The 12,849-nt window shown below is 39.2% G+C and overlaps 1 protein-coding gene across 3 annotated transcripts in view; it reads right to left on the reverse strand.

The window, feature by feature from the left end:
* CRIPT (CXXC repeat containing interactor of PDZ3 domain) overlaps positions 1 to 12,849 on the reverse strand; it is a 36,280-nt gene that overhangs the window by 13,585 nt on the left and 9,846 nt on the right. Inside the window, exon 5 of one of the 3 annotated variants that reach the window (XR_008749224.1) lies at positions 2,013 to 2,087. The exons of the other annotated variants lie outside the window; for them this stretch is intronic. The gene's annotated coding sequence lies outside the window, so the exon portion shown is untranslated. The remainder of the gene's footprint in view (positions 1 to 2,012; positions 2,088 to 12,849) is intronic. 3 annotated transcript variants of the gene reach the window in all.

Here is a 12,849-nt window from a genome sequence, read left to right on the forward strand (position 1 = left end):
TAATTACAGTATATCACATTAGCTTTTGTGATCTGCAGCACTAAGTCTTGACAACTCTCTAGATAATTATGCAGACAGATGTACTATATAGGACATCATTGTTTCAGACACTGCACAAACACAATGGTGGCATACCCTGCCTCAAAGCGTTTTCTGTCTAAAAGATGTACTAGAACAGAATTATTGAAACGTAAGACTGCAGAGCCAGAAAAACTTCAGGAGATAGTATAGTCCAACTCCATGCATTAAAAGCCAGCTAAAGTGTGTTTAGACCAGCTGCAAAGGTATTTGTCCATTTTCTTGAAAAGCTGCAATAAAGGCAATTACACAGCATCCCTATACAACCTATTTTAGCACTTTACATAATCAAATGATGAAAACAAATTAGCCTAATCTGCAGCAAGGAAGATATATGTTTAACACATGGAATATGTTACTGTTGTAAGGATGGAGAACAGCTGAGCACTACGTATTTATAACATTCATTCATGCACTGGAAAATTGTTAAAATCTCTACTCATAACCTCTTTTTTAAGTAAGCAAGCTAATTCCTTAAGCTCTGCTTTAAGTTGTGTTTTCTAAAATCTGCCATCAGGACAAGTTTTCCAACTGAGTCTTTAAAAGGATCAAGTAGAGCAGAATAATTACTTCCCTTGTTTAAAGTATGACAGCCCTGTTCATTCATCCTAGAATGACACTATTTAGTTGACTCATTTATAGTTTGTAAAATACTTTTGTTCCCACATACTTTTCTGCTATACTGCTACATAGGTGGTTATTTTCTTTATATACATCTACAATTTCTCCCTTCCTTGCTAGGCTAATTATCCTCTTAAAGAAAATTAGACTTGTTTAATGACAGATGGGGGAAGGGGGGGGGGAAGTTGTGGGCGGACACTTATCAGTGCCTTATCTTGGTTCTCACATATTCATTCTTCAGTGTTTTATGCCAAAACTCTCCAGGGCTTGAAGTTAGGCTGATAAATCTATCATTTCTGACTTCTCTTTGGAGCTGAATGCATACCATTTCTCTTTTCCAGACCTTCTAGATATCTATGAGATGATTGCCAATGGTTCAGAGATTAAATTCAGCTAATTGGTTGAGTAGAAGAAAAATCAAAAATGTCATACTTCAGGTGAATGGCAAAATCAGGAGACCAATTGCAGATTATCTACAGTTTGATCCAGAACAGCCACTCCTATACATAAAGATGTTGTCTCAAATTAATAGATATGAATAGATTTTACCTTGTTCTGATTTAGCCAGCACAGAGCCTCACTGGTTCCCTTAGCATACCAAGTGCGGAAAGCCTGCCTTGTGCTTACTGCTGTGCACACAGCTCATGCTGGTGCTGGGAGCACCACACCAGTTCTGCCAGCTTTACAGTTTTCTTTGTAATAAACATTTTCCAAACACAGTACAGAACTGATTTCATAATAGCATGGATTAAAGTGCAAATGTGCCATTAGTGAAAGCCTGAATGCTTGGAACGGCAAGAATACATGAACCAAGACCCAGGAAAATAGGCTGTCTAGCATTGTTCAAAGGCAGCTTCAGTTGGATGCGGGATGCAGGGAGGGGAGCTGGGCCAGGACTGGACCAGGGAAGCATGGGGTTTGTGGGTGCCAGGCAGTGTGCAGCTGAGCTGAGGGGCAGATGGCTGTGCAATGCCACACTGAGCCATGCTGTGCTGGGCCATAATGGCCTGGTTCATGCCATACCAGACTGTGCCATGCCACGCTGTGCTGGCACACCCCATACCAGGACAGGCCATACTCAGCTGTGGCAGGTCATGCCATACCAGCTCAAGCTGGGCTATACTGGGCTGACAGCCCGCACCATCTCACTAGCAGGCTGAGGGATGACTGGGGGAAGCAGGGATCCCCCAAGAATGGCAAGCTGTCTTCAGGCAAAGGCAGCCTGGCCCTTTCAGGGCTCATTCATGCAGCCTGGGGCAGCAAGGTACTTTCTCAGCTGCAGGTAAGCCCAGCCAGCACCGCATTGCTCTTACCTCCACTGCTTTTTGCTTTCCCACTGGTGACTGAGTATTGCTTCCCTAGATTTTCCTCTTCCTAATTTCTCCATCCTAGATAATATTGGAAGAAAGTGTTATCAGTAATGGGAAATTAGTTGTTGAGATCAAGGGTGTTTAGATTTTCCTGGCTCAAACTGCTGCAAATAAACAGAGCCAAGTTTCACTCAGCAAGACCTGCACTGTCTGATGGAAATTTTTGAGAGTTGTGTAGAAACAGCCTTTCCCCAAAGAGATAAATTTCAATACCAGCCAACTAAGAGAAAGTCGTGATAACAGCATCCTTTTCAACCTGCTCCCTTGCTAGTCTAGTTGCTGTAAACAGAGGTCCCTTCCCTGCCAGAAGGTTCTGAACTTAAGGATATGCTGATCTAGCAAGGCTGTGCAGGAGAGCTGTCAGGAGTGAGCCGTCTGGGGCTCCTGCTGCCACCATCTTATGGATGCTCTCAGGCTCAGCAGGACACTCAGACTAGATACATCCCCATCCTGTGATGGAGCAGGAGGGTCCCTGGGCAGTAACTGTTATTTCCTAGCTATGAACCACTTCTGGACTTTCTCCACCCATCATCTCCTGCAGTATGTGAAATATGCCCTACAGGTCTGAGCTGTAAGATTTTAGCATGTGCCTCCCAAGGCTGAGAAAACAAGCCATTCCTGAAACAAGGGGTGCAGCCAGGGGATGGCTGGTTTCCTCTTTACTAAACAGCACCATTTTCCTACTTCTTGAGAAATCATTTTTACTTAATGAGATATACTCTTGTTACAATGGGCTATTTTAATTCACGGGTCTGCTATGTCAAATGTGTAAAGAATCTTTTTAATGGCAAAAAGTTGTTTCTTTTTTAAAAGGTCCTCCTTTCAAAACTGCCCAGGGTTTTTATTTCCTTTTCTCCATTTTTAATAACACAGATGATAAATAATCTGAATTTTACTCCCATGGATTACATTTCCATGCTTTAAAATCTTAATTTTTCTTTGGAAATCCACTGCACACATTAGTTCTACCATTGCTATTGTTATTTTTAAATTCTGGATATTCACATAGCAGTAGGCTAGAAAGTCCTATTATTTCTTTTGTTGAAAGTATGTCATGGATAAGCCTTTTAGTAGGGGTCCTTTATGAGTCAGTATTTAAAGAGCAACTAAAAAAGCCCTCTCCATGCAAAGAGAAAAAACAGCAAGTAGTTACAAACATATTTGTCATTAATGAAATGAAAATAAGAAGAAGCACCAACATACACAATTGTGTTTATCCTCCATTATGAAAATCTATTCCAGAGCCACCTTTTAAGATGCTTTCCCTCCAATTATGTATGAAAATTAGGCACTAACACCAAAGGCCCCATCTTGAAAGTGTTTACATGTATGCATTATCTCTGTTCACATGGAATTTGCCTGGTCTAACACGATTCAAGTAATGCTGGTGCCAAAGTGTTCACTGAACCAGGTCATACATCAGGTCAGAAAGTACTCATGGACAGTGCTCTTCAGACAAAAAAATATAATCAGGGGCATTTTAAAAAAATGAACATTTAGTGTGTGATGAGAAGAGAGATATGCAGAGCTCATCTTTTGCATTTAGTCTGTGCTTTCCCTTTCTTTTACTAAGGTCATCTAGCATTTACCTCTGCTTTTCCCCTGGCAAGCTGCCCAGTTTTTTGGCCAGTTTAAGGCTATGATAATACTGTAACATTGTTAATAATTGGTAAAGGCGTTTTGAGGCAGTACTGCAGCAGTGACTTAAAGGTAGGATTTGCATGAAGAAAATGTGACATGAGCTGCAAGCAATAAGTTCATACAAAAGAAAGGTAAATTATGGAAAGTATAAAAACTGCTTTACTCAATCTTCTTCAATAAATTACATCTTCTTTTGCTCAGTTTCTCTAATATTGGAAAATTTCCTTCCTCTCAAATAAATGCTCATTCTTTTTTATCATTGCTTTCTGAGCTGCAGCCTTTTACTTGTGAAACTGAAAGTAATGACTTATCCAGTGCTTTTGCTGTGACTCATTTCATTCAGGGATCATGGCTTCTTGATTTTGCTCTCATTGCAATTCATATGCTTGGGAAGAGGTTTCTCTACTGCTGCATTCTGCATGGGAGACCTATCTTCCCAACCCTTCACCTCAGCACACTCACTACTTGTAAACTTGGGATTTGATTTTTCAGAGTTTATTTGATTTTTTTTCTGTATAACAAATCCATGTCATTTGTCAAAACACAGAAAAATGACCTTACGAGTATTGTCAGACTTCACATTTAGAAGGGAATGTCACTGTGCCTTGATTTGCAATCAGTAAAACAATTAAACAAATCAAGCTTAATTCTAGAAATTTATTACATTGTGACCGAGACTGAAATTGGTCAGAACTCAAACTCGGTGAAATCTCAGTGACATTCAGATCCAGGTGAACAGTTTAAGACTGGAAATGAACCCGAGTCACAGTTTTTAATCCAGAGCAGAACTCTCACTTTCTTGAGTGGATGGAAAAAGAAAGGGCAGGTCTGGATGCAACCCCCAACTTCCTCTTAGAACTCCTGTTTCTTCAGAGTAACCCCACAGGTTAACTGTAGGTTTCTTCATTAAAGCCACGTTCAAGGGTTGGAATGTACCCCTGCATTTCCCATTTGGCAAATTTCTCTTTGGCTCTTTGGGCTGTACGGCTCATTTGTTGCATTACAACTGTAAATCCTTTTAGAGCAGAGCTTTCTTCTCTAAAGTCAGATAGTCCCTTTCCAGTAAAAGGTCACCTCTATCCTTTTAAGTACACTTAGTGATGCTGTCTTGGTGAAGATCACAAGATGATGACCATCAGGAATATTGACAGGTTGTCCCTTCATAAGCACCATGTACTTCTTGTAGGTTCTTTTTTTTCTGTCTTATTGCAAAGATCTGGTTTTCAGTCTTGGATGTTCTCCCGAATAAAAGGAAATATAATGGGAGATAATAGTAAAGCGAATAAAGGAGGAAAAAATGCTGCGAGTTCTTAATGCCCATTAAAATACCCTTAAAAGAATATGTAAAGCAGCAGTTTCTTAAGAAGGTAGTTGAGGAGGACAAAATGCGAAAGCAGTTGTACCTGTGGCATAAAGCAGTCCAGAGATGGAAACTCTAGATATCCACCAAAAGTGATAGTTACATGTATATCTGTAGCTAGATAGCTGAAAGCTGATGGCCTAGTAAGGGGTAAAGCTGCTGCTCTCCTTTAGACATTCATAATTCCCACTGAAGTGAATGACCATAGCAGGAATATTGCTCATGTAAACACTGTGCAAGCTACACCAAGGAAGCATCTCTACCCAAAGTCAGACAAACAATCCAAATTTTACATTCACTGGTTCAGTCTTGAGATCCTTCTACAACTGAAATTTCTGCTGCATTTGTTTACTAGAATGACACTTCAAACAAACCAGATGATTTTTTTCTCTCTGGTAGAACTTCTTTTTTTTTTTTCCTTCAGCCATACACTTTGTCTTAGGCAAAGCTAAGCACATGCTGCTTAGCTAAAGCTGTCTCTGTTTATGGCCTCAGTACTTCCTCCACGTGAATCCTTGGCAGCTCGAATAATTTGGAATGTGCAAAAACATATCTGCCTGCTTTCCTGCTTACCAAAAATCCTACTTGTGATCCAGACGTGCATAAACTGTGCTTCAAAGTAGACCGATTAATACTTTGAATCACTGTTTTAATTATGATTTAATTTGGAAAATGGAAATTCCTGACTTAAATAGTTTATCATTTTCTATTCCCATTTTTTTACTTCCTGAAAAAAGTTGGATTCTCATTCATCACTAATCTAGTGTTAATTTGCAGCAGTATGTAGCCTCTACATTAAATTGGGTCTTCTTTCTGCTAATCAGTAAGACACGCTCTCTACATACACAAGCACTTATTTAACATAACATATATTTATTCAGATTTAAAATGCTTCTATTTTATGATGCTAGAAAAAGGTAGCTGATATTTCTTAGAGCTGATTTCTTTTTGATTCCTGATTAGTGTTATGCTACGTTTAGGTGCAAATTGGAATTCAAATATAATACAAACATTCAGAATATTTAAGTAGTGTTTTGTTAGCTGAATAAAATCAGGTTAAATTCCTAGCTATAGGAATAAAAAGGCTTGTCAAAACCAAATTTTCATTTAAAATGTCACTTTATCTTCATGAACTGGATGACTGTTCCTGGGTAATCCATCCTTCACAATGTTAAAAGTAATTTTATCCTGAAATGGTAGAAACTGAATTTCTTGGCTTCTTAGCATCTCAGCTGTAAAGCACCTCTACATGTACCCTATTTACAACTACCATGCTTTGTGTGTCTCTCTTCTTGATGACCTATTCAGAATTTCCGATGCTGTATTGAATTTCCTACTGGTATTAATAGGAAGACATGCAGGCTTGAGAACCACAGCTCAAGAGCTGTGTTTACAGTGCTTTGATTTTCACCTTTACTGCTGTGACCATGGGCAGCCCTGTAGACTTGGCACAGAAAGCCTTTTCAGTCCTTACTTTATTTAGACTTCACCTTTCTATCCACGATCGCTCCTACTAGTCATTCAGCACTTACACCCTTTCTTTTTGCAGGTATGCTTTGATACTTATGAAGAAAGTGGTTGCACTATGCAAGCTTGCAAGGTAACTGAATGGATATAGACAACCAGATCTGTGGAATACTAGTTAAGGTGCAAGAGGCAAGTCTAATTTTCAGAACTGACACTTAGGGTGGTGAACCACTCAAAGGGACAGATTCACAGCTAGGACTGAAGTCTTGATACTGTGGCAGTGCTGTGCCAACTTTGAGCCACGAAAAAAACTGGCAGATAGCTTTGCAGTGTCTCCCAGCCTGAGGAAGTGGAGAGACCTCCAGGGAGCAGCGGCAAGGTACACACATGAAACTCCATCTCAAGTTCTGGGAATACCTTTCCCTTCTCATGGGACGCAAAGGTCTTTTACATACAACAGGAACAGCGACAATGATAGATTGTGGTTTGTTTATACCTGTAACAAAGATTATGACTATTCATTTATTTTTTTTACAGAATTAGGGTTTACATAATATGCTTTTATTATAGTTTATATAGTCATTTGCAGCTTTTTCATGGCAGGACTGTTTCATGCCACAGAAATGCTATCTTCTGACAGCATTTTGCAGACTTCTTGAAAGCTTGCACACACAACACTTTCCATCGTCTACAAACAGAAAGAGATTGGCAGGAGGGTGTTCTCTGTCAGAGGTACTTAACTGAGGAGCTGGCACCTCACCCTGAACTGAAATAGCTTCACAGGCACGCTGCAAATACTTTCCTATTGCTCAGACTTCTCAGTGGGGAGGGACTTGGCAGGAAGCTAAGGTCTGTATGAGGGGTAGATTCTGTGATCTGTTTAGTTAAGATCTAACCACCAAGCGTACATATTTTACTGGCAGCTGCTGACAGCCCTGCTGGTCATCTGCTAGATTCGTCAGATTAGTTTTGTAAACAGATCAGGGGCACCTGTAACTTTCAGACTAGTGCCTCCTTCTGGATAGAAAAAAAATAATTCTCACAAGTGAGGAGCTGTCCTTTTTGCTGAAGGGGCTGAGGCTATCAAATAATGAGCATACTCCCTATATTTGGAAAAATGGCTCACAAGCCAAAGAGCCCAAAATAATAAAGTGTATTCCAGTGACCCTACTATATTCCTACTGTACTCTGAACTGCAGCGAATACGTGATATTGGAGGTTGCTTTATAGTTGTGGTAGCAAGGCTGATAATGCATTGGAAATAGATCACACTGGTAAACTATGATCTCTCTATTTTGGCTGACAGATGTCTTAAGAAAAACCAAAGGCATTCATATACTGACCTTAGAAGATTGTAACTACATGTATAACCTACACAGATTAAAATAGGTGGATGCTGGTGTAACTCTGGCCTGACAAAGGCCAGTCTGGAGGGGAGAAGCAAATGGGTTCAACCACACTTGAACCACAGAATGAGAGGCATGTACTTCACTGGCTTATGCTAATAAGGCTGGGAGCCCCTAATGCCTTCTTTGAATGCACCCCAGAACTGTCGTAACAGTCACGTAATCTAAACTGCAATAGCAGCTAAGTATTAAAAAAAAAAAAAAGCAAAAAAATTTCCCCAAAATAGTCTGACAGACAATTCTACAGAGAATATAGTAATGGTAACTAGTATGTAAGGTATTATTAATAGGCCTGGATGTCTAACCGATTTTTAATCAGATTACGTAAGGTGGTGTACAATCATTTATATTCACTAATAGTCAGGACAACACCTTTTTAAGTACTCAGAGCTTTAGAGTTGCCAGCCTAGTACTCCTCATAGCACTACACTTATGGCTTTCCAAAGCATTAAAGAAATTCTAGCACACAAGCTCATAGTTATTTCACGTTAGAATTTCATTGCATGTACCTGAAGTGCAGTAGGGCCATCTCAATGTTACTTCACAAGTATGGCAGCAAAAACAGGGCTCGCAAGACCCCGCTTTTCTTCTAGTTTAAGAGCAGTTTACGAAAAGATTACTCTTGCAGTCACTGAAGCTCTGAAACCTACTGGGGTGCCCACAGTTGTAGAAGTGAAATAATTCCTGGTGGTTAATCATAATGCCTGCTATTAAAAAGTCAGGAACAGCTACAGAGTCCTAGTGTATCACTGTTGTTTCCCTTTGAGAGATTTTAGGGGAGATTTTTAGCCAGCTCCCAAAGCTGATTTTGCTAATGACCCAGATACCAAGACCTTGGTGAAGTCACTTGCAGCTAGCTCCACAAAAGAGACTTCAGTGTTCCAGTGCTTCATTGCGAGGCCAGCTCATGTGCAACGGGAGCTTCAGCCTTGAGATGGGCACTGCAGCTTTCCTGCACAAAAGCATGTGAGTTGTTGGGGCCTGAACGATGAGATTCTCAAAAAGCAACAGTCTGAGTGAGAAGCTACCTAAGCTGTGTTAAGGCCTTAATGCTTAAAGGCTGCTAGGTATCAAATGCACAAGAAGAGGAATATGACTTCAGCCAGACTTTAACTACGAACTCCACTCTAGAAATACAAGGCAGATCATTCTTATAGGAAAGGAATACACAGTGGGTGATATGTGGGTTTTCTGATTAACCGAAGCATGTTTAAATATTGACTACTGAAAAACAGCAGTTCACTTCAGAGCTGTTCTCAGAAGTTAAGAATGATACTCCTATGAACTTTTATCCAGACTAAGAATATATTAGGACATTAAACTAAGGCTGAACGTTGAACAGATCACTTTGTGGACACATATTTATGGAATTGCTCAGTGTTGACAAACAGCAGGACAGCCACCAGCATCATTCTTACAGTCTTGCAAGAAGATCCAAAATCCAAAGAAGAATTTTCTTATACTGATAAAGAATTAAATGCAAAAGGATTCCAAATCACAGTTTGACGGCACTAACAGTAAAAACAATTGCCAGACACTGATTACCATATGTAGTGTGTTTCTGTTACGTTTGGAGAATCTGTACAAGAGAAACAGCTATTTCACAGCTTTGTTCTCATGCCTTGTTAGCACCTTCCAGTCTCCTAAAATTCTTGCTAAAGGATAAAAGTATTGAATTCACAGCTACTCGACAAAAACCAGACAAGGTGTTCTTTCACTGTTCACAGCATAATACCACAGTTAACATTTTACTAGCTGAAATGTAAAATGACCTACTCATCTCCCCACAAGAAATCAAAACCAAACCAACTCATCCTGACTACTAACAAAGTCTACAGAAGACAAAATTAACACCCTATCCCCGAAGACACTCAGGCACTACCCACATTTCAGTAACAGCTGGATGACCACACACCTTTGAGGATCCAGTTCCTGAGGATTCTGTCCCTTTTCAAAGGATTCTATAGGTTACTTTCCAAAAGGTGCTTTGATTAAAAAAAAAAAAAAAAAAAAAAGTCTCCCCAGCCAGCATTCCCCCTATTCCTCCCAGAAGATACCAGACTGATGTACAGAAGATACCAGACTGATGTAATCTCCTTCTACACTGTCCTCTATCCTTTCTGGCTGGCAAAATTAGGGTGCAAGCTAAAATTCCCAGCTGGCATAGCAAGACAAGCACCCCACAGGGCTTCAGAAACTGCTGCCTGGTAAGCTGCCCTTTGGAATTCATAGCCCACTGGAACAACAGCAAGGGCATTACGTGCCTATTCCTAAAAGTCATATATAGCAGAAATTTGGTTAAGTGGACTACAATGAAGTATGTCTAAGTGGCTGCAGAGAGCCATTCACCTCCTGAACTGCCTCTTTCCTCCACATGAATGCTTCTATATCCTGAAATTAAGACTCTCAAATACACAGAAACGTTATGGGGCATTCTGCAGAATTCAAAGAAGAGAAAAAAGCTGTATTTTTTTAGCTCTCAAAAAATATTTGTAATCCTTCTCCTTAACCTAAAGTTATTTCCTAGGACAGACTGGAAAAGGGTTGAATGATATACTATATCATGCAACGATGCCATGCAAAGTATACATTATACTAAGTCAGTACTGCACTATCAGGCTGTTTCAATATATGGAAAATGCTCAGTCATCAGTTAGCAGGCTGTCTCATTGCTCTCATTGAAGGTAATTTATTTATCACTAGTGGAAATTCCAGCTCAGAAGTCTTGTTTGCCACTTTTTGAAGGGAATACAGAACCAGCAAGGTAACATGATGCAGTTTCTTTAGATCTCTAAAATCAAATAGTCTTTCCAGGTCCTTCTGCATAGGGAAAAGATCAGCTACTGTTGTATCTCTATTTACCTGCTAGTGGCAAGCTTAATTTTTATTAAAGCTTTATTGGAAATAAACCTGCCAGTAACAGTAAATCAGACAATGGTATTTAAAAAAATGCCAGCTGTTCTAAATGCCACTTTTTATGCCTTATTCATAGAAGCTTGATGTGAGCATCCATTCTCAAAGAAACCAATTAAATGGAATTAGGTCCCTACCTACCTTTAAATATTTGCACGTCTGAACCAAAGTAGGAGCAATACTTGGAGGAAAAGATACTGTTCTACATCAAGAAGTGTGGCAAAATCTGCCTGTTAACATGAATTTGAATCAAAAATTTATCTTTTAGAGATATTTGGGTTTTTTTCTTATCAGATCATTGATTTATTTTAATACTTGCTCTTTCTTCAGCATTCTTAGTTTTACCAGTTTTATAAATGTAACATTTTTCACATGCAAATGTACTTTGAGATTTACTTGTGGGTTCCTCAATGCACTGTAATCCTGTTGACCCATCTTATTGAGAAAATGTTGTCCTGCAACAACCTGGATATGCCTTAATCTTTGGCAGAATTGGGATAATGTGTCATAACCCATAGATGTCCAGATAAGAACTGGCTAAACTGATAGTTTTATGTATGAAATGTTCAATAACTATCACATTTCCTGCCTAACTATAATCATCGCTGAAAGCTGAACAATTATAAGGAGAAAGTGTTTACACAAATAAGACAGCTGTATAGCCTGAAGTATTAACGGCTGGTGGGGAAAATTACATACTCATACAAAAAACGTTATGGAAAACTGTTTGAATGGACCTCAAGGTAAAAAAAAAACCACCAACGTACCAAAACTATGCTCTGTTTGTTTTCCAAATAAACTGATTCATTAAAGGGGTTCTTGTGTCAAACTCTTAGTCTGCCCTGGTCATACAGGTATTGAAAGTATTACACACACAAAAGACACACAGAGACCAGACATCTCCTAGCAATCTACATATGCCGAAGTTTTTTTGAAAGAATTCTAACCCCAACCTGACATCAGCTTCCTCAGCAGCCTTGGACAGATCAGCTGAATGGTTCTTGTTTATCTATCTTGTGTGGCATTATGAGAGAAAATTAACACTTACTGAGTGCCCAATGACAGATGCATGCGCCTGTGCTACACACACTTCTACTGTTGCCAGTACTACAACTTCCTCTCTCCATCCAAGCATCGATTTTTCATTTCAAATATAAAGGCAGGAATGAAGCCAGAGCATATGGCACTTTATGGTAGAGCAGTCTTTATAAAATTGCATTTCACAGCTAGCGTGTGACAAGCACACTTGTCAAAACCTGGCTAGCCTATATATTCACCTCCAAACAATCTTCATGACCTTGCCACATGCAGTCTTATATCGGAAAGGATTTAAAACTTTTTATTTGCTTAAATAAACTTCACCTTTAAAAAAACCTGTCCCTGGCCTCCAGCTGTTTCTGAAAAAACAAACACCCCAATCTTCAGAAATCTTTTATAGAATAAAAAGACATGGAGATTGCAAGCTAGTGTACATCCTTAATATTTGCATGATCATCTGTTTTTAATTTAGCTAATATAAATAATTTTAAATGTTTTCTCTTTTATAATGAATGTATGTGACAGTCTTTTCTTCATGGGTTTCTTTTCTTCATGTACCATAATACCTGGCTGTCTGTTTTTATCTCAGTGCAACTATCAATGCTGCACTTACTCAAAGTTCAGCAGGAGCGTATGCTTATATGTTAGCCACGTGCAGAGAGGTAGATATGATAAGAAATCTGGATAAAACAGAAAGAAATAGGGGTGAATATTACCAACAAAATCTTAACAGATCAATTGTTATCACCTAACCTTCCTCCTAACCTTTTAAAGATTTCTGTGAAACCCTAATAAGTAGAGACTACCTGAAAACCAAACAAATAGGTCTGAAAATCAGTAGAATAACTCTTCCCTTATATCACTTTTGCTTACTTCCCATCCTTCAGGAAACAATGATTTTGGAAGCCATAAAAGGAAGCTGTTCATCACTGAAATGTCATGTCATCACTTCTTC

The sequence above is a fragment of the Falco peregrinus genome, chromosome 11 (assembly GCF_023634155.1).
Source record: "Falco peregrinus isolate bFalPer1 chromosome 11, bFalPer1.pri, whole genome shotgun sequence".
NCBI classification, from domain to species: domain Eukaryota; kingdom Metazoa; phylum Chordata; class Aves; order Falconiformes; family Falconidae; genus Falco; species Falco peregrinus.